At 43.0% G+C, this 23031-nt stretch overlaps 1 protein-coding gene, 1 long non-coding RNA gene and 1 other non-coding gene across 17 annotated transcripts in view; 1 reads left to right on the plus strand and 2 right to left on the minus strand.

The window, feature by feature from the left end:
- MAP7D2 (MAP7 domain containing 2) overlaps positions 1 to 23031 on the minus strand; it is a 101698-nt gene that overhangs the window by 72108 nt on the left and 6559 nt on the right. The window lies entirely within an intron of this gene.
- LOC147339870 (uncharacterized) lies at positions 3234 to 4833 on the minus strand. Its single transcript, XR_015158857.1, has 2 exons — positions 4528 to 4833; positions 3234 to 3459 (listed from the first exon to the last, which is right to left on the minus strand). It is a non-coding gene; the product is annotated as an uncharacterized LOC147339870 (long non-coding RNA).
- Positions 5236 to 5308, plus strand: TRNAG-CCC (transfer RNA glycine (anticodon CCC)). The gene has a single exon. It is a non-coding gene; the product is annotated as a tRNA-Gly (tRNA).

A 23031-nucleotide genomic window follows, 5' to 3' on the forward strand; every position in this document is an offset into this window, starting at 1 on the left:
CTAGGGGTTCTTCCTAAAAATACAGATTCCTATAATCAAGACAGTGTGGCACTGGCATTGGCATAAGGACAGACACAAAGATCAAAATGACACAACAAAGTCCAGAAACAGATCAACAAATACACAAGCAGCTGAATAGTTAACACAGGTGTCAAGGTAATGTAGTGGGAAAAGAACCGTCTTTGTAACAAATGGTGCTGGAGCAAGCAGATATCCATATGTGAAAAATTAACCTTGATCCATACCTTATACCATATACAAAAACTCAAACTGGATCTATAAAACTTCTACTAATACCTAGGAGTACAAAGGATTTCTTAGAACACACAAAAATCTCAAACTATAAAAGAAAAAAATGACATATCAAATTTCATCAAAATTTAAATCTTCTGCTCTTCAAGACACAATAAAGAAAATGAAATGGCAAATCAGACAATGAGAACATATTCACAATACACATGTGTGACAAAGAACTTCAATCCAGAATATAACAAAAATTATTTTTTAAAATGCCTGAATTTAACATAAAAACCATTGACCAATCTTACTTATGAATAAAGATGTATAGTTTTAAAATAAAATACAAGCAAATAAAAAATTCTTACAGTTAAATAAGTGAACTATTAAAAAAATGGGCAAAAAATGTGAACAGGCATTTCACATGCCAAGAAGCACATGAAAAGCTGCTCAATCTTCAATCATTAAAAAAATGCAAAGTAAAACCACAGTGACAAATCATTATACAACCACTGGTATGGCAAAAAAAAATAATAATAATAATTTAAATCTAACGAAAAACTAACCATACTAAGTGCTTGCATGGATGTAAAGCAAGTAGCCCTCTCCTACACTGCAGGTCAGAATGTAAACTGCTACAAGCACCTAGGAAAAGAGTTTGGCAGCTCCTTTCCCAGTTAGAGCATCCATGCATCATATGACCCAGCAAGCCCACTCCTATGGATTGACCCAAGACAAATGCAAACGAGTTTACAAAGCAGTTTGCACCTGAATGCTCACAGTATCTTTGTCCATAACTGCCAAAAACTAGAAACAAATGTCCATCAGCAAGAGAATGGCTAAAATGGCAATGCAGCAAAAACACGAGTGCATTCTCAGTGAGAGAAGTACTCTGCAGCAATAAAGCAATGAATTACTTATATATACACACAACATGAATGAATCTCAGAAACATACTGAGTGAAAGAAGCCAGAAAGAAAAGAGTACACCCTACATGATTCCATGGACATGAAATGTTAAAAGTGGCGAAACTAATCTATAGTAACAGAAAGTAGATCAGAGGATGCCTGGGGCTGAGGGTGAAGCATGTCTGCAAGGGGCTGTGATGGTCATAAATGAATACATTCGTTGAAACACCTGTATTAGTATACTTAAAATGAGTGCATTTTCTCTGTATATCAATTATGTATGCAAATCTATGTACAACAAACATATATACTCAATAAAACTAATTTAAAGCAGATTCCCAGACTCCTCCTCAGACCTGGTGAAGTGGCATCTCCCAGGAGGAGGCAGAGAACCTGAATTTGTAACACAGAAAAGGAGGCCTAATGACATGAAGCAGCTTCATGAAGGCCCCACATAAGTGGTTAACGAGTCTCTCTGTTCATAGGAATGAATATATATCAATATTTCCCTAATAGTAAAACAAAGAGGGAACAGGGCAGGATAGGGAGGGGAGATGAGAGCAGTGTTCGTGACCTGGCCTGCTGTGTCCAAGCAGCATTTAATGGGCCATAATAAAAAGCAGTAAATAAATTATTTCCATTTAAGACAGTAAGAGGCCAGTTCACATTAATAAATCATTTCAATATCTTTCTGTCCACATCTCAACCTGCTCCTCAGATGTGTTCCTGGGTCTGCGAGCTTGAACAGGACCATTTCCTAGGGGACTCCGCCCTCCTGCCACACCAAGCTCCCATCTTTTGTTGGCAGGAGCCAGGGTCTCCCTCCCCTCCAGGTCTTTGCAAAGCTCTGTCCCCAGATTGGAATACCCTCTCCCCCAACCCAGCACACATACGCTTAGTATTGACTGATGAGTAGCTACTTCCTCCAGGAAGTCTTCCAAGATCTACCCGGGTATCCCAGAAGGGAAAATTCTGTGTGCCTCCGCAGCCCATCCATCTTCATTTGTGCAGTTGTGATACTCCCACTTCACATACCCTTTTATTTTCTTTACCACTGTTTTCCCACTAGTCAGTCCAGAGAAGGCTCCAGGGAAGTATTTGTTGTCTGAACACTTCAAATACCATTCCATTCATGTTATCTGTGAGACCCTTAAGTCTGGTCTTCTCCATCACCCTCTACTCTTTGAATAAAAGAATTCTTTCACTCAGGGAAAACAATTAAGTACCTACATCTGGCACATTTGGTTCTGAGGGCAAAATACTTCCTGTGCTCTTCAGGGAGTGGCAGGGTGTGGGGGCCTGGCTGAGCTCAGACAGGTGCCTGGAGACCCAGACACTGACACCCCAGAACCAGGCAGGTCTGACTGGGCCCCCCTGGAAAAGGTATCATCAAACCCACTGAGCCAACAGATCTGTGTCACAGCCACTGGCTGCGATGGAGACAAGCCTGGTCCTCAATGGTCTACGGAGAACTGACTGGTAACAATAGCTCATCTGTTATTCACCCCACCAGGATCCATTTTAGGAAAGCAACAAGGGCTTAAACCAGTGGCTCTCAAACTTGACTTTGCATCAGAATCACCTTGAGGGCTTGCGAAAACAAAACCTCTGGGCCTCTGATTCACTAGGGCTGGGATGTGCTAGTCGCTCAGTTGTGTCAGACTCATCGTGACCCCATGAGCTGTAGCCCACCAGGCTCCTGTGTCCATGGAATTCTGGGCTGGGTAGGGTTGGGGTGGGGCTCAGGAATTTGCATTTCAGACAAGCTCCCAGGTGGTGATGATGTCACCCTCTGAGAAGCCCAGAGCTTGCCTTCCAGAGGCATCTTTACACATAGCCTCAGCCCCCTGTGTTGTCTTGGAAAAAAATCTTGCAGGCCCTCAGCTTCTTGTCAGCAAAATGGGTTACATGCTATCTGCTTCTTGGGGTTGTATTAGGGATTAGAAAATACATCTGAAGCACGTAGCATGCTATCTTTCATGGGTCACAGCTTTAACCACAAAGACATTTTCTGAAAAGGTATTTACGAAAAGTCTTGTTTAGAATACCTCAGTGGCTGGAAGATGAAGGACCTGAGATCCTTCTGCTTTCCTGTTCAGTCATTCGAACTGTGTCTCCCCTTCGGATCACAAGATGCTGCCATGGCAGCAGCATCATCTTCTCACAGGAGAGCAGGCAGAGCTGGGATGAAGAAGGGAGGACCCAAAATAGGGAGGAAGGAGCTCTCTCCTCAAGCTCATTTCTCTTGGATGCCAGAAAGATTCCGCAGTGGTCTTCCCCTTAAGGCTCCTTGGCTGGTACTGGATTACATGGCTGCAAGGGAGGCCAGGAGAGTGGATACATGGCAAAGGGGAATGGAACCATCAAGAACAACTTAGGCTTGAAGTGACTCAAGGTTTGGCCCTGGTGCTGACTATCCCAACACCCCAGCTCCGAAGAAGGAAGGAATGGCTGCTCTGCTGTTCATCCTCCTGTGTGGATGCCCCACCGCCAGCCAGTGAGGGGACGGATGTCCCCAAACAAAGCCTGGATCAGCATGCTGCTGAAAACAGATCTGGTCCCAGGTACCAGCTGCTGAATAAACTTAAATCGCTCTCTCTCTCCTTTCTCCTTGTAAATTGAGATTACTTCTGCCTTTGCCGCAAGGTAGAGGGAAGAACTCGGAGAAGGCAATGGCAAGCCACCCCAGTACTATTGCCTGGAAAATCCCATGGACGGAGGAGCCCAGTAGGCTGCAGTCCATGCAGTCACGAAGAGTCGGACACAACTGAGCAACTTCACTTTTACTTTTCACTTTCATGCATTGGAGAAGGACATGGCAACCCACTCCAGTGTTCCTGCCTGGAGAATCCCAGGGACAGTGGAGCCTGGTGGGCTGCCATCTGTGGGGTCACACAGAGTTGGACACGACTGAAGAGACTTAGCAGCAGCACCAGCACCAGATGGGAAGAACTAAATAAAAGAACAGGCTGTCCACTTTTTGTCTTTTTAGACTGAACTCTGAAAAACTAGGGCTGTGTTGACTGTGTCACACATCACAGGTCAGCACACGTCAGGTACTCATAAATGTCTGCAGAGTGTGCCAAGAGCCACTTTTAAGCACCTGTCCTTAGATTCTGTCAAGGCTGTTTCTAGAAACACCTTCTGGGGATTTTTACACCAAAAGAGACGCTGCTGAAATAGAAGCTAGAAGGAAACAAGGACTAACACAGATGACAAGGAGAAAAGACTAGCTGCTGTAAAAATAGAGCAAAGAGTGTTACCAGGTTGTGGTTCAGGCAGGCTTGGGTTTAGACAGGACATTCAAAAGACACTGCCACGGAGGAGGGCGTGCACGACAGGATGTAGAGGTGGCAACTCGACTGTGTCTCTCCTACCGACCTTGACCAGCTAACTGGAGCATGGGATCAGGACAATGCTGCGGCCACTTCCAGGTGGCGTACTGAGTCTGGCGTGCAGCAGGTAGGATCGAGGAGTGTCAGCATACATGTCACATGGTTTTCCTTTCCCTGGATGAAATAACTCAGGGATGTTATTTTGAACAAAAGATGTTGACTGGGACTTCCCTAAGGGTCCAGTGGTTAAGACTCAGTTTCTTGTCAGTGTCACCCCCTGCACTTCCACTGCAGGGGGTGAGGGTTCAATCGCTGCTCAGGGAACAAAGATTTCACATGCCACATGGCAGAGCTGAGGAGAAAAAGAAAGAAAAAGAAATTGATTGGCCTGGCCTTTGTGGTCATTTGAAGGGGTCACAAACCAAACTCAACAGTCTTTCGTAGGCCTAGAATGGCTCCTCAACAGCTCTGACCCATGAAAGGCAGTGTGTGATGTGCTTTATTTTCTAATTCTTAATACAAACTCAAGAAGCAGGTGTCATCCATATCATTTTACTGACAAGAAACTGAGGGCTTGAAAGGTTTTTTCCCAAGACAACACAAGGGGTTGAGGCTATGTGTAAAGATGCCTCTGGGAGGCGCTCTAACACCTGGCTCCTGGGGCCCTGTCCTCCTAGGGGTCTGAAGGCCGAGCCTACACAGACACTAGCTGACTGACATCTAGAGCTAGGTCAAAAGTGGTCTCCCAGGGACTTCCCTGGTGGTCCAGTGGCTAAGACTCTGCACTCCCAATGCAGGGGGCCCAGGTTCAATCCCTGATCAGGGAACTAGATCCCACATGTCACAATGAAGACTGAAGATCTCACATGCTGTGACTACGACCCAGCTCAGCCAAATAAATAAATAATTTAAAAATAAAAGTGGTCTTCCAGACTAAAAGTGATACAAAACCTCTGCCATCAGAATGTTCACCAATTTCTGCTTTAAGAAATAAGCAAAACCCCCAAATTCCTCCTCAAACAGGAGCTTATACTATTTCTCTCAACCAAAGTATACAAGGAAAGAGAGGACAGAGCTTGTTCTAAGAGTACGCCACGCGCTCTCTCGCGTGGCTCAGAAATTCCACGGAGAGGGCCTGCTAGTCCTCGCTCCACTGCAGGAGCAACAGATAGAAGGGACGGGAGACAGACGCCGCTAGCCTGCAAACACACACTGCTGCTGGCTCCGCAGCACCAAACACAATTAATAGATTCATGAAGTAGGGCTCTGACTACCCTTTTCTGTCAAGGTTATTTGTTTTGAGCAAGATGGTTTGCCCTGATTAAAGCTACCAGTGGCCAACAGTAAATGATAAAATGTTTAAATTTGCCCAAAAGAAATGAAAATATCTGTAACTCCCAGTAAGAAACTAAGCTTAGCCAAATCTTTCCTGCATTGATGTTTATAATCAACACAATGTTTTATGAAAATTAGTTAATAAGATTTATAGTCTAAAAAAATGAGTAAAATGTGCATGCCACCCAGTCTCTGCTTCCCCAGTGTTAAGTGCCCAGCTGGGCACAACTGTAACATCAATGGGGCTCAGATTCCATTCACAAGGCTTTGGCTTATTCCCTGCAAAACCTAACCTGGTACCTTGTATACAGCAAGCACACAATAAAGTATGCTGTCTTAATACCAGGGCATACATTAACTCCGTAAATGGTAATTTATGGAGCTCTCACTCTCTGCTAGGCATTGTATTAATTGCTTTGCCCACATTCTCTTGTTTAAATCTCTCAACAAGCTATGCAGTTGGATATTTTACTTTCCCCTTTGAGAGTGAACTGACATGTTCATCTAGATAATAAAGGGAGCAGAACCAGGATTCAAACCCAGGGCATCTGGCTACAAAAGCAAGCAAAAAGCTATGCTGAATGCAAGTGCAGCCAGTTATTTTCTCAGCAGCAGTAACAGTGATTAGCATGCTACACACTGATACAGTTGACACTGGGCCACTCAAGTTTGAACTGTGTGGGTCCACTTACACACGGACTTTTTTCATTATTAAATACTATAGTACTACATGATTCAAAGTTGGTTGAATTCATGGATGTGGAATTGCATGTACAGAGGAACCGCCTATAAGGAGGAACCATGTATATAGTTCAGTTTAGTTCAGTCACTCAGTTGTGTCCAACTCTGCGACCTCATGGATTGCAGCACACCAGCTTACCCTATCCATCACCAACTCTCAGAGCTTGCTCAAACTCACGTCCATAAAGTCAGTGATGCCATCCAACCATCTCATCCTCTGTTGTCCCCTTCTCCTCCTGCATTCAGTCTTTCCCAGCACCAGGGTCTTTTCTAATGAGTCAGTTCTGTGCATCAGGTGGCCAAAGTACTGGAGTTTCAGCTTTAGCATCATTCCTTCCAAAGAAATCCCAGGGCTGATCTCCTTCAGAATATACTGGTTGGATCTCCTTGCAGTCCAAGGGACTCTCAAGAGTCTTCTCCAACACCACAGTTCAAAAACATCAATTCTTCGGTGCTCAGCTTTCTTTATAGTCCAACTCTCACATCCATACATGACCACTGGAAAAAAACCATAGCTCTGACCAGACAGACCTTTGTTGGTGAAGTAATGTCTCTGCTTTTTAATATATGTATATAGAGGGTTGACTCTAAGTTATACTCGGATTTTCAACTGTGGGGATGGTGGGCACCCCTAACCCCTGCCTTGTTCAAGGGTCAACAGTATTTGAAGATCTACCATTAGTGACTATTAAATATAATTTCTGCTAGAGAAGACGTGACTGAATTTACACATCTAGAAACTGCACACTTGATTTCAGTCCTAGAACTTGCTCACACTGCAAAGCCGGTCCAACCCAGAGCAGCTTCTGGCCCTGTGGTTCTGAATGGCCTAGTTTTCAAGAACCCTGCAGCCCAGAGAGACAAAAGAAAGCCAACCTGGGAGGGAAAATTGACGGAAGGTGGTCAAAAGGTACAAACTTCCAACAATAAGATAAATACATGCTGGGAATGTAATATACAACACAATGGCTATAACTAGCACTGCTATATAATATATAGGAAAGTTGTTAGGACAGTAAATCCTATGAGCTGCCATCACAAGGAGAACATTTTTTTTTTCCTTTTTTTCTTTTTATTGTATCTATATGACAAGAAATCTGTATGCAGGTCAAGAAACCTGTATGCAGGTCAAGAAGCAACATTTAGAACCGGACATGCAACAACAGACTGATTCCAAATTGGGAAAGGAATATGTCAAGGCTGTATACTGTCATCCTGCTTATTTAACTTATACGCAGAGTACATCATGTGAAATGCCAGGCTGGATGAAGCACAAGCTGGAATTAAGACTGCCGGGAGACATATCAATAACCTCAGATATGCAGATGATACCACCCTTATGGCAGAAAGTGAAGAGGAACTAAAAAGCCTCTTGATGAAGGTGAAAGAGGAGAGTGAAAAAGCTGGCTTAAAGCTCAACATTCAAAAAACAAGGATCATGGCATCCAGTCTCATCACTTCATGGCAAATAGATGGGGAAACAATGGAAACAGTGACAGACTTTATTTTCTTGGGCTCCAAAATCACTGCAGATGGTGACTGCAGCCATGAAATTAAAGAACTCTTGTTCCTTGGAAGAAAAGCTATGACAAACCTGACAATGTATTAAAAAGGAGAAACATTACTTTGGCAACAAAGATCCGTCTAGTCAAAGATCCATCTGTGGTTTTCCCAGTAGTCATGTATGGACATGAGAACTGGACTATAAAGAAAGCTGAGCGCTGAAGAATTGATGCTTTTGAACCGTGGTGTTGGAGAAGACTCTTGAGAGTCCCTTGGACTGCAAGGAGATCCAATCAGTCAATCCTAAAGGAAATCAACCCTGAATATTCATTGGAAGGACTGATGCTGAAGCTGAAGCTCCAATACTTTGGCCACCTGATGCACAGAACTAACTCATTAGAAAAGACCCTGATGCTGGGAAAGATTGAAGGCAGGAAGAGGGGGACGACAGAAGATGAGATGGTTGGATGGCATCACCGACTCAATGGACATGAATTTGAGCAAGCTATGGGAGATGGTGAAGGACAGGGAAGCCTGATGTGCTGCAGTCCATGAGGTTGCAAAGAGTTAGAAACGACTGAGAGACTGAACAACAATAATCATTTCATCATATATGTACATCAAACCATCATGAAGTGATGTATATCAATCAATTCTCAATAAAACTGGGGAAAATAAAGAAATTCAGCCTCACAGTGACAGAATGAAGGCAGGTAACTTAGAAGGGCGTCCCAGGGTGCAACAATGGCTGTCTATCCATCTATCAGATGAATTCCTGTGGTTGTGCCCCATCTATCAACTCATTTACTTTGAGAGCTATTTAAGGAGGATTTACAGCTAACCTGCTAATGTAAGAAGAGGAAGGGAGGAGGAAGGGAGATGACAAGAAAGCAACAGGGAAAGAAAGCAGAGTGGGTGGCTTATACTATAATTTCGGGGGGAAAAAATCACTGGTAGACAAGGATCTAAGAAAGCTGGCCCCAAATCTGTAGAGACAGAGTACATCAGTGGCTGAGTTGCCTAGGACTGGGAGATGGGAGGAAACAGGGAGTGACTGGCAATAGGTATGGGATTTCTTTTGCAGGTGATAAAAATATCTTAGAATTGATGATGGTGTTGGTTGTACATTGCACAATTCTGTGAATGTGCTAAAAAACCAATGAATTGTACACTTTGAAGGGAAAACTCTGTGTGTGTGTGTGTGTGTGTGTGTACGTTAGTTACTTAGTTGTGTCCAACCCTGCGACCCCATGGATTGTAGCCTGCCAGGCTCCTCTGTCCATGGAGTTCTCCAAGCAAAAATACTGGAGTGGGTAGCCATTCCCTTCTCCAGGGGATCTTCCTGACCCAAGGATTGAACCTGGGTCTCCTGCATTGCAGGAGGTTTCTTTACCTTCTGAGCCACAAGGGAAGCCTGGGAAAAACTGTATGGTATACCAAAAAAGAAAGAAAGAAACAAAGCTGGCCAACTATCAGAAAATCACAACAAAACCATCTCTAAAGTAACAAATGTTACAAACCACAAGTACATAAGCAGAACCAGTGAAAATCAGAGCACCCTGGTATGTATGAATGGTAGGTTATAACAAAAGTGGATGAGTTTTATTGTTTGCTTCAAAGCAGAGCAATCTAAAATCTAAAAATTAAATATATAAGGCATTTTTTGGTAAACAATCTGTTTCATGTTTGAAAACAAAGTAGTTGCAGAATATGGGATCAGAACCAGAGAAGGAAGAGAACCAGTTCCAAGCCAGGCAAGGACATCTGACAAAACAAACACAGGAGGTGCTACAAAGCAGCAAAAAGCCACATAAAAGCCGGCCCAATCCTACAGAAGCAGGCTTTCAGAGTATTCTTGAGGAGGTGACCCATTTGTGAGGTTGTTCAATATCCTGTTCCATAAAACAAGGCCTCATAAGTAGCTGAAAATATGTCAGGTGGCAGGGGAGCCTTTCTGATTTTTGGTCCTAAAGCCCTACAGTGGGCAGAGTATTCCTCCTAAAGCCTGGGTGGCATTTTAAGGATCTGGTGCAAAGATACTTCTTTTTAAAAGTTTCATACTAATCCTGAAAGCGCCCTTCCTTACACCCAAGCCACCTTCAAGATTTTCTCTCCCACTCTAGTTCCTCAGAGGTCATAAAAATCAGTGACTAGTGGAGATGATTGCACAACCTTGTGAATATATTAAAAACCATTGAACTGTATACACTTCACAGGGTTGAGATTTATGTTATATGGACAATACCTCAAAATAATTTTTAAACTGTTTAAAAAATTAGAGACAAACACAGAATTACCACAGGACCCAGCAATTTCACTTCTGGGTATATACCCCAAAGAATGAAAAGCAGGGTCTCAGGACTTCTTCCATGGTGATCCAGTGGCTAAGACTCTGTGCTCCCAATACAGGGGGCCCAGGTTCAATCCCTAGTTGGGAAACTAGATCTCATATGCCACAACTAAGAGTTTACATGCTGCAACAAAGACAGAAGATCCTACGTGCCACAACTAAGACCTGGAACGGCCAAATAAAAAAATAAAAATAAATATTAAAATAAATAAATAAAAGCAGGGTCTCAGAAAAATACCTGCACACCCATTTCACAGCACTATTATTCACAGCAGTCAAAAGGTGGTAGCAACCCAAGTATCCATTGACAGATGAATAGATAAACAGAATGTGGTTTATACATATAGCAGAATATTATTCAGCTCTTAAAAAGAATGAAATTCAGATACACGATACAACAATGGATGAACCTTGGGGACATCATGCTAAGTGAAATAAGCCAATCACTAAGGGATAAATATTGTATGATTCTACTTATATGAGGAGGTATCTAGAATAGGCAAAAGTACAGAGACAGAAAGTAGAATATTAGTTACCAGGGACATGGGGGAGGGGATAATGGGGAGTTACTTAATGATACAGAATTTCTGCCTGAGATGATGAAAAGTTCTAGAAATAGATAATGGTGATGGTTACACAATACTGTGAATGCATTTAATGTCACTGAATTGTACACTTAAAATGGTTAAAATGCCAAAGTTTATGTTATGTATATTTTACTACAATAAAAACCAATTAAAAAATCAGGGCCTTCACATCTAAGAATTCATACTTGATATCTGCTTCAAGGTAATAAGGCACTACAAAAAGGACTTCAGAGAGCAAACACCCTTTTTATATTACAAATTTGAGGCTGAAACATTTTAATTGCATTAGTCAGGTTTCAACCCATTAGGTAGTTAAGATTTAATGCTTATACATTTAACCTTGTCATTTGGAAGAAGAATCAAAAACAGAACAGCACAGATAAATATCTCTGCTTTCCACTCTATTAAACAGCCTGCAACTGTAAGATCCCTCACGACCAGCATTGTCTTATGGAGTTTTCTGCAGTGGCAGGAATGTTCAGTATCTGTGCTGTCCAATACTGGAGTTACTAGCTGCTAGTGCAACTGGGGAGTTGAATTATTTATTTTACTGAATTGTAACTAATTTACATATTCACACATAGCAACTGGCTACCATAATTGGTCAGCACAGAGTCTAAAATCCCAAACTTAAAAACATACAGCACACCACCCAACTCTCCTGTCTTGCCAAAAGCCAAATGCAGTTTCCATAGTTCCAGAAAGTCAGATGACCTTCTCCTGAGCTCTGGGCCAATTTGTGGAGTGAAGCATCTAGCAAAGGGTGTCAAAGAGGGGTACATGGCAAAAAATAAGAGTGTCCCTCTCTTCTCCCATGTCCTCTTTGGAAAGATGATAACTGCACAAAGTGGGCAGAGAGAACTCAGCAAGAACAATGAAAAATAGGACCAAGGATGAGAGTCTGACATACAGGAAGGGGAAAAGGAATGTCATTAGCTGTATTGGCTCCTGAATACACAACTGTATACTTTAAGAATTTCAGTGTGTAAATTAAGCTCTGAGTGGCACAAACAGCAGTAACATTCCTGTGCAGAAGCTGGACAGCACAGCTAAGAGGGGCCCCCAGGGACTATTTGCCGAGTGCCTGGCAGTGCTGTCCTGCTGGCCATGGGCACCTAAGTGCAAGTGACAGTGGTAGTCATTCCCATGCACACAGAGACTGTCTCCAGTCCTCTAGCTGTAATTGTTTGCTCATTTATAGCTTCACGGTCCAGTTTTATACTTTTTTTTTTAAATTTAAATTTATTTATTTTAATTGGAGGCTAATTGCTTTACAATATTGTATTGGTTCTGCCACACATCAACATGAATCCGCCACGGGTGTACACGTGTTCCCCATCCTGAACCCCCTCCCACCTCCCTCCCCGTACCATCCCTCTGGGTCATCCCAGTGTACCAGCCCCAAGCATCCTGTATCCTGCATCGAACCTGGGCTGGTGATTCATTTCTTATATGATATTATACACGTTTCCATGATATTCCCCCAAATCATCCCACTCTCTCCCTCTCCCACAGAGTCCAAAAGACTATTCTATACATCTGTGTCTCTTTTGCTGTCTTGCATACAGGGTTATCATTACCATCTTTATAAATTCCATACATATGCGTTAGTATACTGTATTGGTGTTTTTCTTTCTGGCTTACTTCACTCTGTATAACAGGCTCCAGTTTCATCCACCTCATCAGAACTGATTCAAATGTATTCTTTTTAATGGCTGAGTAATACTCCATTGTGTATACGTACCACAGCTTTCTTATCCATTCATCTGCTGATGGACATCTAGGTTGCTTCCATGTCCTGGGTATTATAAACAGTGCTGCAATGAACACTGGGGTACATGTGTCTCTTTCAATTCTGGTTTCCTCGGTGTGTATGCCCAGCAATGGGATTGCCGGGTCATAAGGCAGTTCTATTTCCAGTTTTTTAAGGAATCTCCACACTGTTCTCCACAGTGGCTGTACTAGTTTGCATTCCCACCAAGAGTGTAAGAGGGTTCCCTTTTCTCCACACCCTCTCCAGCATTTATTGCTTGTAGACTTTTGGATCACAGCCATTCTGACTGGCGTGAAATGGTACCTCATTGTAGTTTTGATTTGCATTTCTCTGATAATGAGTGATGTTGAGCATCTTTTCATGTGTTTGTTAGCCATCTGTATGTCTTCCTTGGAGAAATGTCTATTTAGTTCTTTGGCCCATTTTTTGATTGGGTTGTTTATTTTTCTGGAATTGAGCTGCAAGAGTTGCTTGTATATTTTTGAGATTAGTTCTTTGTCAGTTGCTTCCTTTGCTATTATTTTCTCCCATTCTGAAGGCTGTCTTTTCACCTTACTCATAGTTTCCTTTGTTGTGCAGAAGCTTTTAATTTTAATTAGGTCCCATTTGTTTATTTTTGCTTTTATTTCCAATATTCTGGGAGATGGGTCATAGAGGATCCTGCTGTGATTTATGTCGGAGAGTGTTTTGCCTATGTTCTCCTCTAAGAGTTTTATAGTTTCTGGTCTTACGTTTAGATCCTTAATCCATTTTGAGTTTATTTTTGTGTATGGTGTTTGAAAGTGTTCTACTAGTTTTCAGTGCTAAACTTGGATTATAAGTAAATTAGAGAAAGCACAGCTCAGTAGGTCACTAGGTCCTTGAAAGGCAATACCAGTATTTATCATTATCAATATACTTATATTATATACAACATTATATATACACACACACACAAAATACATTGTGTGTATATATATAATAATAAATATATATTTTTATATATAATTTTATATTTTATATAATAATATATAAAATAAATACAACGTATATATACAAGGTATATATACACAATATATATGCTGTATACAACGTATATATACATGTTGTATACAATGTATATATGTTGTGTGTATATATATATACACAATATATATATGTTGCATAATATACAACATATATTATATACAAACATATAATTTTTATGTTCATAGACATGTTGTACTCAATGCACAGATGATGACAATGATACCCGTGACCTCAAGGAGCATAGCTACATGCAAGACACCACACTAAGCACTTTGCATTCATTACCTCATATAATCCTCCTGTCAACTCTGTGAGGAATTTGCTACTATATTCATAAGAAGTTGTGTCTGGAAGAGACCATGAAACTAACCCACAGCCCCACAGCAAGTTAGTGGCCACACTAGTACCTGATCAGAAGAAGGTAAGTGATAAACTCATCAAAATTTTTTAAAAATTTTATTGTGGTAGGAATACTTAACATGATACTTACACTCTTAAAAAAGTTCAATGTGTACAATACGGTTGAACAGCAAATCTCTAGAACTTATTAATTTTATTTAACTGAAACTTTATACCCACTGATGAGTAACTCTCCATTTCCCCTCAGCCCCTGGCAACCACTATTACATTCTTTGATGCTATGAATTTGACTCTTCTGGGTACCCTCATGAGGTGGAAACATGCAGTATTTGTCTTTCTGTAACTGGTTTATTTCACTTATCATAATGTTCTCAAGGTGTTGTCTCTGCAGGTGCCCAGATCTGGATTCTGAGGAGGGGACTCCAAGCGATCAGGCTCTTAACCTCCTTGGTCCAAGATGACAAGGAACAAAGAGGGAGCAAGGTTTAAGTCCTAGAGGGACAGGGCTCAGCAGGAATGCAGGCACCTGAGTTTCTCTGCAATTTGAATACAGCAGGCAGAGCAGTTGAAGGCCAGGGGGTCCCCAGCACCAGCCCTGCTCAGCCTGTCCCAGGAGCATTTACCCTGAGACAGTAGTTTTCTCAGAAGACCGACTCCCTCAGGATCTGAGTGCTGACCAGCCAAGGCTCAGTCAGTGACACAGGTTTTCCCACAAGGGCCGGGAAAGTCCTCTGCCATGTGGCTGGCAAGCTCCTCATGCACACGCCACACCCGATGGTCAAAGTCATGGCAGCCAGGCCCGCTACAAACACCCCAGCGCCTGGAAACAGAAGCCTGAGGCCTTGAAACCTGAGCACCTTCCTGCAGCCAGGTGCATGCCCAGCCAAGGAGAGCATCACAAACAAGCATAGGAAGTGGCCCCTCATGTCCAGATGCTCCCGAAGGAGCCACAACCCTGTCTGCCTTTGTCTCACACTTGTCCCACCTTCCAGATCAGGCTCGCCAGCCCCAGGACTGCTGTGCCCACCCTGCCATGTCCAGGGGCATCGCAAAATCACTTTCACTCTGCCTCCGCCATCCTCAGCAATCCCAGCCTGAAGTTTCCACGGCAGGTTTCAGTCTACACACGTGACATTCCCTGGGGTCAAGGATGCCCGGCTTACCTTGAAAGGTCTTCCTCCCGCAGGCAAGAAGCTGCAGCGTGCTGCTACACGAGCCAAGTCCAGGGAGAAGGAAAACCCAAGTCTCTGTGCAAGGTCCAAGTTCACCCTCCCCATAAGGCGGCCTGTGGGACTGTACGGCCCTCTCTCATTTACATACACGCTGAAGTCATTTCCAACCAAGGCCCTCAGGAGTTGAGGCCCATATCCCCTTCTAGGGCACTGCTCACTTAAAGAGTAACTACCTTGGGAGAGAAGAGTGTGCAGAAGTTAGAAACAAGGCTCTCTGCTCTGGTCCTATTTTTGTTTGGGAGAAAACCCACCTTGAGCCAGAGATGGGATTGTAAGCATAGGCTCTCATCTACACCTTTAGCTTTGCTCAGTTCTCTGCTGAAAACTGCCCTTAGTAATTTCTTACTCTCCAAGGAGCACTTATTGTACTGGCTACTCTGAGATTTGTCTCACGAAAAAGTGTACAGTTTGGCCAAGACAGAGGCATGTAAACACATATTTATAATGTAATAATGATCAGCTCAATAAATTTGTATCAAAGCAAAGGAGGACACACTGCCTGGGGGAGGCAGCTGTGTATGTGCCCCAACGTCCGCTCCAAATGACTGCAACGAAAAAGACCGGCAAGAGCAGGCACTGACAAAGATGGACAAGAACTGGGGCTCTCACGCCCTCCTGGTGGGGATACAGAACGGCAGGCAGAGTAACAGCCCCCTAGAGGAGCCCACGTTCCAAGCCCTGGACCCATGAAAATGTCACCTTCTGTGACAAAAAAGCCTCTGCAGATGTGATTAAGGTAAGGATCTTGAGATGGGGAGACTATGCAGGATTTTCCAGCTGGGCCCCACGTAATCACAAGGGAGGTAGGAGTGAGAGAGAGGACACATCACAATGGTAGCAGAAATTGGAGAGAAAAGGAGACTGGAAGATGCTATGCTATTAGCCCTGGCGATGGAGGAAGGGGCACAACCCAAGGGGTGCAGGCAGCCTCCAGCAGCTGGAGAGGGCAAGGAAATGGATTCTCCCCCTAGAGCCTCCAGAAAGACTTTGCTGACACCTTGACTTTAGCACTTCTGATGTCCAGAATTATAAGATAATAAATTCACATTGCTATAAGCCACTAAATTTGTGGTAACTGGTTATAACAGCAATAGGGAACTACTTCCAACTGTTTGGAAAACAGTTTGGCGCTATCAGCAAAAGCTGAACATATGCTTACCTTCTGACCCAGTAATTCAACTCCTAGTAATGCACACAACAGAAATGCACATGTATGGGCACCAAGAGATATGTGCAAGCATGCTCATAGCAGTTTTATTCACAATAGAAAACTGGAAATAACTGTCTATCAGCAAGAGAATGGATAAAACAAATTGTAGTATGTATAGTCAGATAATCTAATACTACCCAGAAATAAAAAGAAATGAACCACTGATATCTGCAACATCATGGGTGACTCTTATAGACATAATTCTGAAAGGAAAAAAACAGGCACATAAAAAAACTAAATACTTGATTAAGAAGTTCTGGAGATGGATGGTGGTGATGGTTGTACAATAATGTGAATGTACTTGCTGCTACTTAATTGTACATTAAAAATGGCTAAAATGATAAATTTTATGTGATGTATATTTTGCTGTAATATTAATGTACATACTATAAGAATCTATTTATATAAACCTCAAAAACAAGTAAAACTAACCTATAGTGAAAAGAGGTGAGAACAATGGCCACCTTTAGGGAGTTCTGTCTAGCAGGAGGCCCAGGGGAGCCATCTGGGTACTTGAAATATTTAGTTTCTTGATCTGGGTGTTGGTTACATGGATGTACATGTAAACATTCATCAGACTGTGTGCTTAAGATCTGTGCACTTTACTTTCCAAATGCCAACCCCAAGTTTATTTCCACGTGATCTTATTTACCTGAATCAGTGTTATCAACACCATAACAGAAATGGAAGAGAAAAGAAAAACCCACCCAAAGTGTGTGTGGTCGGGAAAGGCTTCAGGGATGAGGTGAGATGTGAGCCAAGCGTGAGCATGGGCAGTGAGGCACATGTGGGTGCAGAGAGTGCTGGAGACAACCAGCTGGGGGCAATCACTGACCAGAGAAGGATGCTGGAGCGGTAAGCAGGAGCCCTGTTCCAACACAACCAACCTGGGAAGCCACCAACTAACCTGGGAAACCCCAGCAGAAGTTTAGACTGTGCTTAGGCTAGGCTGATGTCACAGAAGGTCACACAAAAGTGCAACACGATGGATCCACGGCAGGAGGGTGATGTGAACAGAGACCCCTGAGGTTCCTGTGATAATGGCTGTGCCCTAAATGACAGGGTCTTACCTAGGCATTGGCAATAGGGATGGGGTCATGAGAGATGGACACAGAACCCCCTGCCTTGGTTGTAATGGGAGGAGAAGGGAAGCCTGGTAAGTCTGCTGGTTAATAAGCCCACATGGCTGGTGATCCTGCTAATCAGAGTGGGCAAGACCAGACTACCTTTTCCCCAGCCTTCTAGGCTGGCAGTGGAGGACCACAGCATGTCAGAGTTGGAAAGCATTAGTCAGATGACCTAAAGTACCAGTGCACTCACAAGTAACCAAGTTCTTCTCCCAGGCCAGCACATGATGCCACAGTTGTGAGGAGCAAGCTGGATGAGAGCGCTGAGGCTCGCCTACTTTAGTGAGCATGTCCTAGAGAAGGGAGAACTGATTCCTTCCTCATGGCTCCCCTCACCACCCTCACCTTCCACAATGGGCTTCTCCTGTGATCTCAGTCCCTGCCAACATCCTCCTGGAAAAGTTCTCCCCATAGCCCATTCATATTCTGCAAAGCTCAATATTTCATCTCATGATCTGATGATGCCTTAGAAGTCAATCTGGCTTCTCCTCCAACCAAGCTGTGTAACCAAAACTGAAGCAGGGACAAAGAGGGCAACCCAGGGCTCCCAGGAGCCAGAAATAAGTCTTGCCTGGTAGATCTATCATGGCACTGCAGACAAGATGTGAACCACAAGAGCTTAAATGCCAGTTCTGGTCTTGGTGGCCTGTGCACATCTGAGAGGACCTGAATAACAAGTACTAAATACCAGAGCTTGTAGAGAAGAAACCAGTAAGAGATGGGACAAATTAGGAGTTTGGCATTAACATACACATAATACTATATATAAAATAGATAATCAGCAAGGACCTACTGTATAGCACACGGAACTCTATTCACATTCTGCAATAATCTATATGGGAAAAGAATCTGAAAAAGAATGGATATATGTATAGGTGTAACTGAATCACTTTACTGTACACCTGAAACTAAATTAACCATACTCCAAAATAAAATAAAAATAAAATAAAATAAAAATTAAATTAAAGAAAAAAAAGAATAGATGGGTTTGAAGGAATTTGTTTGAGCCCAAAACACACTCCTCATTTCTGATCCAACCTGGCAAGGTCAGTAAACATCTAGTTAACTGCAGAGTCCAATTCAGGAGCTGTTACCACATATGGCTATTAACATTATTTTAAATCAGATACAAACAAAAAGTCAGTTCCTCACTGCTCAATAGCCACAAGTAGCAAGTGGCTACCATTTGGAACACCTGGAGAACAGAAAGTTCTACTGGACAGCACTGTGTATAGTATCTCCTGCTTGAATTGGCCTGATCATAAGAGATACTAACTCTGAAATCTTTATGCACCACTACAGGGCATCTTTATACACCTTTAAAAAGGGGGCAAGAATCCTTTTCATTTTTAGCTAATAAAAGTAAAATTATGTACCACACAGGACATTCAACACTCTTTAGTAGAAAGGTACTGGGTCTTCTTGGGTCTCTCAACCAAAACTGAGAGAAAGTAAAAGACAAGTAAGAAAAATGGAAGCTGGGGGAAAAAAAGAAATATAAGCTGATTAGGGTAGAGTGAAACAGTTCATTTCACTCCCTTGACTGTTTTGCGGTAAAAAGAGTTACTCTCACCCCAGAAGATTAAGGATACACAGAAATTGCGGTTAGTAGCTCAATCGTGTCCGTCCGACTCTGTGACTGCATGGACTATAGCCCGCCAGGCTCCTCTGTCCATGGGATTCTCCAGGCAAGAAAATTGGAGTGGGTTGCCATGCCCTCCTCCATATGCAGAAATTAATGGACCATTAATAAGAAGCAATTATTCTTTAGAAATAATTCATGACTGCCTAAAACAAAATCAAGTGAAGTGGAAACTGCCTCTTGAGAACCTATATGCAGGTCAGGAAGCAACAGTTAGAACTGGACATGGAACAACAGACTGGTTCCAAATAGGAAAAGGAGTATGTCACCCTGCTTATTTAACTTATATGCAGAGTACATCATGAGAAATGCTGGGCTGGATGAAGCACAAGCTGGAATCAAGATGGCCGGGAGAAATATCAATAACCTCAGATATGCAGATGACACCACCCTTATGGCAGAAAGTGAAGAGGAACTAAAAAGCCTCTTGATGAAAGTGAAAGAGGAGAGTGAAAAAGTTGGCTTAAAGCTCAACATTCAGAAAATGAAGATCATGGCATCTGGTCCCATCACTTCCCGCCTGGCAAATAGATGGGGAAACAGTGGAAACAGTGTCAGACTTTATTTTTCTGGGCTCCAAAATCACTGCAGATGGTGACTGCAGCCATGAAATTAAAAGATGCTTACTCCTTGGAAGAAAAGTTATGACCAACCTAGATGGCATATTCAAAAGCAGAGACATTACTTTGCCAACAAAGGTCCATCTAGTCAAGGCTATGGTTTTTCCAGTGGTCATGTATGGATGTGACAGTTGGACTGTGAAGAAAGCTGAGTGCTGAAGAATTGATGCTTTTGAACTGTGGTGTTGGAGAAGACTCTTGAGAGTCCCTTGGACTGCAAGGAGATCCAACCAGTCCATTCTGAAGGAGATCAGTCCTGGGTGTTCTTTGGAAGGAATGATGCTAAAGCCGAAACTCCAGTACTTTGGCCACCTCATGCGAAGAGCTGACTCATTGGAAAAGACTCTGATGCTGGGAGGGATTGGGGGCAGGAGGAGAAGGGGATGACAGAGGATGAGATGGCTGGATGGCATCACCAACTTGATGGACATGAGTTTGAGTGAACTCCAGGAGTTGGTGACGGACAGGGAGGCCTGGCGTGCTGCAATTCATGGGGTCACTAAGAGTCGGACATGACTAAGCGACTGAACTGAACTGAACTGAGGAGGGGGGAAAAAAAGAGCAGGAACATGTTTCGCAGTAAGAAAACTGCAATTAGAATCAGAAATATTTTAAAGAGGGCTTTTTGTCTGAGGATATAACTAAATCTACTTCAATAATATTGGTTACCTAACTAAAGAAAATGAACAAAGTTTTGTTCATAACAGATATCTACATGAGCAAAAATTACCCGCGTGCAAAGAAAGCTTCCACTGAAGGCTGTTATAATATTTCACCACAAACTGTCACCCCTGACTGGTGCTCAAGAGAACCGAACACACAATTAACAAGGTAGAGAAGTGCAAACTCTCATAAGAGGAGACACTGCCCCCCTGCACAAGGACATTTGCCTCTCTAGTCAGTGGAATACTGAAAGCACAGGCCTAGGTGCTAAGGGAAGAGAATATAGCACAATCTTGTGTGTGTGTGTGTGTGTGTAGTGGGAGGTGTTTTTAAAAATAAGCACAGCAGGAGAATCCTGTTTCACGCAGTTTATGATTCAGATGGTTATTTCCAGTTATGGGTACGTATTAAAGTGTTGTTTTGAAACAAAGACACATAGTACTACTTAATAAAGGACTTTTGGTGTCTGGTGAAAAATTCAAGCTATAGGGGCATTTCCTGCTCTGTATTTATTAATTTCAGGTATTCCTTTATGTCCTCCTCTCTCCTTCCTTCTGCTTATACAAAATATAGCAAAAATGCATATGAAAAGTGGGAGAGAAAGAGAAAAAAACAAGGGCAGGGATAAGAAAATGCATTTAATAGATCTACCATAGAAGTTGGTGTTGCACACTGGCTGACCTGCTAAACCAACAGTTAACTCGGTACCAAAGGCAAAGACAGATCAATTGCTCAGGATGGGGACAACTTGGTCTGGGCAGGGACTTGTCCTGCAGGCCCTGAAAGCGAGTGTGGGTTACCTGGCCCTGCCCAGTATGTTCCCCTAGAGCTAGTGCCAGCTTCCTCACATCATCAAACCTGGGATACAGGAGGTGGCTTGGCCCTTGCATTCCCTGAAACTGTTCACTTACGTGGTCTCCACAGTTAGGGGGTGTGTCCTGTCAGTCAACAAGAACTTGGTGATCATAATCAGAGAGTGGCTTCTGTGAACAGGAGCTAGGAAGGCACAATGTTAGCCTTGGGGGAACGGCCAGACCTGGCCTCACAGAGCCCACCCTGAAGAGGGGGCTCCCCACTGGACCTGACACTGAATGCGTAGTGTGCGCGCTAATACCACTCTCCTCCCACTGTTCCATCAATATTATACCATGCTTTTCCATGATGACAGCCCAACATTTACCAGGAAGCCAAGCCTACTCCCTTTCCACACGTTGTGAATAATCCAAGACAATAATCCGTATCAGGACCTTGGCACCTGCCCACAATGGGGAAAGCAAAAGCAGCCTCTCCCCTTGGGAGCCTGAGGGTCCAGGCAGGTTTTGCCTTATTGCAGGGGAGGACATTTTATCAAAGCATCTTTTCATTTCCACACAAGAGAGCTACGATAGGCAGAATACTGCAGCATACATCCTGTTCTACACGCGACACTCAATGCCATGGTGCCCTATGTGACCAACAAAACTTTCTGCCATGAGGAAAATGTTTTAGATCACCATGTCCAATATGTGAGCCACTAGCCACAGTGACTACTGAGCACCTGAACTGTTGACTAGTCCACGTAGAGATGAGCTGGAAGTGTCAAGTCTTCCACTGGTTTTGGAACACTTGGTGCAAAGGACAAAATGTGAGATATTTCATTAATAATTCTTTATATTGATTACATGTTGAAATGACAATATTTTGGATATACTGAGTTAGTTAAAGCTAGCATTCTATTTGTATTAGCTAGCACCAACTTATACTCAGTAGTTTTCTTTAAATTGAATATTTTTTTCATATTTTACTTGATGCTGAAAATATTCATGAAATTAGTTTGATGTATTAGTTGTACTTTTACAACACAAGGAAAGAATCCACAGAACTATTAATCTAAAACTGAGAAGATAAGTTTGTCCACATGTAATCTAAATCATCTTGTGTATCACACCCTTTGGGAAATGCTGCTGCTGCTGCTAAGTCGCTTCAGTCGTGTCTGACTCTGTGCGACCCCAGAGACGGCAGCCCACCAGGCTCCCCCGTCCCTGGGATTCTCCAGGCAAGAACACTGGAGTGGGTTGCCATTTCCTTCTCCAATGCACGAAAGTGAAAAGTGAAAGTGTAGTCTCTCAGTCGTGTCCAACTCTTAGTGACCCCATGGACTGCAGCCCACCAGGCTCCTCCGTCCATGGGATTTTCCAGGTAAGAGTACTGGAGTGGGGTGCCATTGCCTTCTCTGTGGGAAATGCTAGTCCAGGGCAAAACTACTCAGAGTGTGGCCTGTGGACAGATGCCAGACTCCTTATGGTTCATTATTGTACAGAGTAATGATATAAATTGAGAGCACATATTTAGAAACATTTGTAGCTATTTGACAAAGCAATCTGATACCCATTGATATCCTGGAATCTGGCAAACAAGA

The sequence above is a fragment of the Bos grunniens genome, chromosome X, assembly GCF_055505025.1.
Source record: "Bos grunniens cultivar Pamir isolate PY7600 chromosome X, Bosgru_T2T1.0, whole genome shotgun sequence".
In the NCBI taxonomy this organism is placed as follows: Eukaryota; Metazoa; Chordata; class Mammalia; order Artiodactyla; family Bovidae; genus Bos; species Bos grunniens.